Source organism: Euprymna scolopes, chromosome 16 (assembly GCF_053919585.1).
Source record: "Euprymna scolopes isolate OS-2025 chromosome 16, ASM5391958v1, whole genome shotgun sequence".
Classification (NCBI taxonomy): domain Eukaryota; kingdom Metazoa; phylum Mollusca; class Cephalopoda; order Sepiida; family Sepiolidae; genus Euprymna; species Euprymna scolopes.
In genome coordinates this window covers 135,373,404-135,380,903 of record NC_136497.1, presented here as the reverse complement: position 1 = coordinate 135,380,903, position 7,500 = coordinate 135,373,404, and positions in this window count along the sequence as shown.

Genomic DNA, 7,500 nt, shown 5'->3' with positions numbered 1-7,500 from the left:
GTGTTTTTTTTCTTTGGGTATATTAGTTCGTCCTCCAGATTATATCAGGTCGTCAGAAGAGAATACGCACCGTTCCGTGGCTTTTCACTCTACGGCTTGTTCACATATCGGGTCCCCTCACTGATGCGAGACCTGATTGTCTGAATTGCATTTGAATGGACTGCTCAATACAATCAAAATGACGTTTAATTGTTTAGCATTTCCTGTTACCAACAACGGCTTTGAGCGTGACTATTGAAGAGTCAATTCTCTGCCGAATATTATTATATCATATTCTATCCTAACATGATATAATAACATTCGGCAGAGAATTGGCTCTATAATAGTCACGCTCAAAGCCGTAGTAGTGGTTTCAAAAATATTTTTAAAAAAATGATTTGGGTGCAATCAACTAGTATAACATGATCATCCGGTCACTGGCGTATGACCGGCCTCATGTGTGACACTAAATATCATAGAAACGGTCCCATGAAGATGTGAAGATGGGCCAGTGATTAGGGTCGGCGTATCGAGAAGAAAAACATACCTGAGATGTTGGATATGGGTGTGTACTCTTTCATTCTCTCAAGATGTCCTCTTCACCCTGGTGGCATTCTGATTTGAATCTTCCTTCGTCGTTTTCAGGACGCTTAATTGTTTAATGGAGACATTTATGGCAGACACAAGAAAACGCACAACACGACACAATCGTAACATGTATGAGTAATACTATAAACTATTTATTCTACAAATGTATACAATATATACTCAAAGACAATTTACAATTGATAATTTTCAAAATTAAACTAACTAACCTAACTAATTATGAGAGAGGGGGGTTCCCCCTCCTCTCATTTACAGAGGGACAGAAAATACGTGCTCATCTCATGCTGTCCGGACGAAAAAGAGACCAATAGAGGAAAGGGAATTCTGGGGTTGCATTTCTATGTATCCCTGGCCATGCAGGGGGAGGGTGCATAAGCAACTACCAACCGTGGCACTGAGAAATAGTGTCACACTAGAATTGAAACCAAAACATATAGTTCTCCAACCTTAGTTTTTCCCTATTTTATTTTTTCATTAGAATAAGTGCATTTATTTTTTTTTTTCATCAGTAAAATCCCTTAATGCTTTACACATTATTTACATTGAGGACATACGAGCTCCAGCAACCTCAAATATGAACTTATTTGACACATTTTGGTTTCTTATTAATTGCAATTTAACAAAGCAAGATCTATCATATCTATATATGATAGATCTTGTTTTGTTTAATTCCTGAATTCAACCTTAGGCTTTTTTTTTCTTTGTTCAATTGTCAATTTACATGCTTTTTTTTATAATTCGGTGACAGAAGAGACGTTGCGAGCCTATCCTTGTTTTATCGTTATTTCCATGGCAGGTGCTCGTCTGAACTCCAATCTCTCGTCCCCCCTCGCCAATCTTTCACGAAAAACACCAGTCTAGCTGAACCCACTGTGAAAAATTTCCCCCACTCTATATCTGTGCCTAAATCAAAACGCGGATTCCATGAACAAAGCTTCTTTCTTAGAACTGCACGCCTGTGAAACTCTGTTCCGTCTGCCTGCTTCCCACCGGACTACAACTTGGATGTCTTCAAGTCCAATGTTAACAAATTCCTAATGAACCGGCCCCTTAAGTAAATACTTCATCAAATCTCCACACTAACGTAATGTACTTGCAATAACCCTTATCCCTGAGTGGCTTCCGGGCCTTGATAAGTGGTGATCACTGTGTAAAAAAAAAAAAGATCCCTATTTAAATTCTTTAGAAATTTGAAAGGAAATCTTCCCTGTGCTAATTTCTTTAGAAATTTGAAACGAAAGTTTTGCTTTGTTAATTTCGTTCCTTATATGTTTCTTTTTAGTCTTTGTTAGTTCTTTTTCACGAGTTATGATACTAATTTCTAGTTCTTGCAATTAATCTCTTCACATTTCTAAATTTAAATAATACTAAATATAAATATAAGATTAAAAATTAGCATGTACAAAAGTATAAGAAGGCTATAGCAATGCAGGGAATGATGTATGAACAAAAACAGACAAACGAAAGTGTGGGGGACAATAGAGGTGGCTTACCGCAAAAACGTGTTCGTGTCTGTCTGTACTGCGGGCTGAGAAGGAAAAACGAAAAGATCCAAGATGGTGACCGTGGTCTTTTAATGCTTACCGTCTCGCACAGTTCTCTAAAAATCCCGTCTCACACGTGATTTTGAGGTGGGCCCGGGCACCATAAAAGCAGCTTACTGGGGGGAGTGGGCAGAAGCTGTCAGACCGGTGTAGAGTGAACATCGTCAGACTTTTCCAGACTTGTTTACATAAGAATTGAAGGCAACGATATTTTAGTCGGACAAAAGCCAGCAAAACAGTGTTTCATAGGCCGGCAGTTCTAAGAAAGAAGCGTTCAGACCTGTGTAGATAGAATATCGTCGTGCGACTCGTCAGACTTTTCCGATTCAGAAAGAAGGCCTTATTTGTTTTGTTACGATATTTCAATATTTTTCTTTTTCAAGTACATTCTTTGGTCCCTTTTCTTTTGAAAAAGAGATATTATCTCGAAATATTAAGACCTCCATTATGCTGGTTACATCAAACAGTAATTTCATAATTACTGATTTGTATTGTGATTATCTTGAAAAATAAATGGATATACAAAGTAAAATAAAACAACAAAAAACAAAAAATACCTTCTTTCGTTTGACTATTTTTGTTCAGACATCATGCCAATACAACAGCCGGTTCCCTGCATTGCTATAGTTTTCTTGTGCGCTTTCACATCTATTTACCAGCAATGCTTCAAGCAAACTACGTTTCTCAATAAAAATTAGGACTTAATTGCTTTCATGCTTACTCGCTATACATGATAGCAAAACTTATTGCATTTGTGGTTTCAGTTCTCTTGGTCTCGTGTGGCCATGTTTGCTGTTGTATGCTTTATTTCTATTGCAACATTTATGTGATCGGCTAGTGTTCTCAGTTTATGGAAATTGGTTTTGCATTCGAAGTTTTTAGAATTTCAGCGTTTAAAGTATTGCTGGCATTGTATTTTCTAAACTTTCTCCCATATTTCGATACCTCCATTCTTTTTTTTAACGTTAATTTTTATTATTATTATTATTATTATTATTATTGTTATTATTATTATTATTATTATTATTATTTATTATTATTATTATTATTAGTTGTAGTAGTAGCAGTAGTAGTATTTTTGTTGTTGTTGTTTTTATAAGTATAGTTATTATCATTATTATTATTATTATTGTAATTATTTTCGTTATAATTATTGTTATAACATTATTGTTATTATTATTATTATTATTATTATTATTATTATTATTATTAGTAGTAGTAGTAGTAGTAGTAGTAAAAGTAGTAGTAGTAGTAGTAAAAGTAGTAGTAGTAGTATTAATATTTTTGTTGTTGTTATAAGTATAGTTATTATTATATTTTGTAATTATTTTCGTTATAATTATTGTTATAACATTATTGTTATTATTACTATTATTATTATTATTATTATTATCATTATTATTAGTAGTAGTAGTAGTTGTAGTAAAACTAGTAGTATTAATATTTTTGCTGTTGTTATAAGTATAGTTATTATTATTTTTGTAATTATTTTTGTTGTAATTCTTCTTCTTCTTCTTCTTCTTATTATTATTATTATTATTATTATTATTATTTGTTACTATCGTTATCATTCATTAATTTTATTATTATTATTTATTATTATTATTATTATTCATTATTATTTATTATTATTTATTATTATAAATCATTACTATTATTCATTATGTTTGTTATTTATTATTAATAATAATAAGTTATTATTAGTTAATATTTATTATTAATATAATTCAATTTTATTATTATATATTATGATTATTTATCATTATTAATTATTATTTATTATTAATATTTATTATTATTTATTATTACTATCGTTATTATTATTGTTATCAATATTAAGTATTGTTATTATTTGTTATTATTATTATTTTTCTTATTATTATCATTATTTTGTTATTATCATCATTATTATTTTTATTACTATTATCATTAATATCATTATTATGTTATTATAATTATTATTATATTATCATTATTATCATTATTATTATCATTAATATTATTATTATTTTATTATTATTATTATTATCATTATTATTTGTTATTATTATTGTCATTCATATCATTATTATGTTATTATAATTATTATTTTATTATCATTATTATCATTATTATTATCATTAATATTATTATTATTTTATCATTATTATTATTATTATCATTATTATTTTTTGTTATTATTGTCATTAATAATCATATTATCATTAATATTATTATTATTATTGATATTATTATTATTTTATTATTATTATCATTAATCTTTTTATTATTATTATTATTATTATTATTATTATTATTATTATCATTATTATTATTATTAACCCATCAGAAGTTCTCAGACAAGTCATCAGTGATTTCTCATCACTAATAATCGAGAGTGTTACCTGGAGTCTGGGTAACGACGAAAATATCCAGATTTGCACACTTTTCGATAACCATTGCAAAAGGCTGCGTTATAGCAACAGCATACTCTACTCCCTTCTAGTGGAGGTCTATTATTATTATTATTGTAATTGTTATTACTATTATTATTGATGGTGGTGGTCGTCGTCGTCGTCGTAATAGTATTAGAAGTAGTATTAGTAGAAGTAGGAGGAGGAGGAGGTAGAGGAAGAGCAGTAGTAGTATTATTAGTGTAATCCTCATCATCATTCACATACGCAAGCTATGTTTCAAAAATAAAATCTCGATCAAAAAGAAGGCGGGAGCCCAAATACAAATGCAAATTGTTTATGACTTATCTAAAGAACTTTTCATTCTATATTGAAATATGTGCCGTGGCTTCATTCACAAGGGTGATCCTTCATTGTTTAGAGAAGTTCTTTTACGAACCAGTTCAAATTTTCGGCGACTCACTAAATGTATTCAACGTGTACCAATGTTACACACTGTACACACCTATTTTATCAGCTATTTCCAGTGATGTCCCTGAATAATTGGCAATTTTTCCAGACGAACGAGGACACCATACACAAACTTGTGTTATGCGAGGAACGCTATGACGTCACGCGCAAGATGCTTGAAATAATCGCAAGGAATCTCTTGTCTGACACGTTTCAGAGTTCCAATGGAAGCACGCCAGCCTCCTTCTTTACTTCATCTCTTCAGGCAATTTCTTCGCATCCGTTTTCCACCGTCATTGTTTTTGTTGTTGTTGTTGCTGTTGTTCTCGTCGACGTTAGCTTCTTGCAAATAAGCATCTTTCCGTCACACTTTTTTTTTTCACTCAACATATTCCTCCTAAGTGGTCAGTGGTTGCAAGCAGCCATTGTGTTTTTCACGCGTCGACCTCTTCGACATCGCATCGCGTTCGCCTCTGGTTCAACAAGCCACAATTGCAATTAGACGCGTCATTGTTGCGGCAACTTCAACCTGTCTCGTAGTTTGTACGAGGGGCGTGCAATAAGTAATGTCCCTAGCCCACTTCCAGTTATCTGATCTAGCTGAAATTTTGCATGTGCTATGATTTATATCTCTGCGGGTTATGTGGAAAATTACAGCTCTGTACTAATTGTGGTTTCTGTTTTACAGGTGTTTGAACTGAGTCAGGTGTGAAATGGAGCCTGTTGAATGTCGAGCAGTGATCCAGTTTTTGTATTTGAAAGGACGCACACCACAGGAGACTTTTGATGAAATAAAAGAAACTTATGGTGATAATGCCCCATCATATGAACTTGTAAAACGCTGACATCGTGAATTCAAACATGGCCGGAAGTCTGTGGAAACAGCTCCCAGACCTGGTCGCCCACCTTCTGCCATTGATGAGGCATCTGTCCGTCAAGTTGAGGCTGCCATTTTGGAAGATCGGCACATTACTATTCGCCAAATAGCCCAAGATGTCAAGATTAGTACAGGGTCTGTGGAAACTATCATTCAGAACCATTTGCATATGCATAAGGTGTCTGCTAGATGGATTCTCAGGTTGCTCGCACAGCAACAAAGGATGAAACCTGGGTCCATCACTATGATCCACAGACCAAAGCCCAGTTAATGCAGTTGAAGCACTTGGACTCACCACCCCCAAAGAAGGCAAGGGTGCAGCCCTCCACTGGTAAGATCATGCTCACAGTCTTCTGGGACCAGGACGGAGTAGTGATGACAGACTTCCTGGCAAAGGGTACCACAATTACAGGAGCTTATTATGCTTCACTTTTGAGGAAATTAAGGGAAGCTATCAAAATCAAGAGGCGGGGCAAGATCAGCAAAGGTACCCTCCTCCTGCAGAACAACGCTCCGGTCCACAACTCGCATGTCGCCCGATCAGAACACGGGCGTGTGGTTATGAAATCCTACACCATCTTCCCTACTCTCCTGACCTTGCACCCTTTGACTTTCACCTCTTCCCAGCCATGAAGTTGTTTTTGAAAGGAAAGCGTTTCCCAGATGATGCAGCCCTGATTTCTTAACTCACGTTGTGGTTGGGGGACCAACCTGGGGTGTTCTACAAAAACTGTCCCCAGAGCTGCATCAAACGATGGGAGAAATGCATAACCCTGAGTGGTTCCCATGTAGAGAAAGACTAATAACTGTGCCAGGTTTCGTTGCTCTACTGTTATGGGAAGTGGGTCAGGGGTATTACTTATTGCACTCCCCTGGTATATCTTGCGCAACTCCCCACCCTGTCTCTTTTTTCTCTATTTTACTATTATCTCTAACGCACACGTAGAAATAATAAAACATTCACGACCGGAATAAATCGTTTATTCATAATCCCTTCAGCCGTTTATTACGTCTTTTTCCATCCCTCCCTTTCGCATCTCAATCCTCTCCCTCCTCCATCTCGTCCTCCGTCTTCCCTCAACCCCCTTCCCTCCTTCTCTCCTTACACATATTCCTCTCTTTTCTCTCAACATCCCTCTCCCCCCAAAAAGTGTAGAGCCGGCATCGACTAGCACTACACCAAATAGCTGAACGGTCAAAGAGAATGGAAAGACCGAGGAGTTGCAAGCCCTTTCCAAACCTCAGCTGAGGGGACTGGAACGTAAGGGAGGCATATTGCAACACAAATTCCAGTGAAGAAAAATGGTCAGAAATATACGAAAATTTATTTGCGAAGGTTGTTAAAAACAAAGAAAGTTTACTGGAAATTTGGCGAGACTTGTTTTCATCCGGGGAACACCATCGTGATGACATTGTGAGAACTCCTATTGATGATGATGATGATGATGATGATGATGATGATGATGATGATAATGATGCTGCTGCTGCTGCTGATGATGATGATGATGATGATGATGATGGGAAAAATACTGGGAATATTAATAATAACATTAATAACATTAATAATAAAAATAATAATAATAATAATAATAATAATAATAATAATAATAACAATAATAATAATAATAATAGTAATAACAATAATAATAAT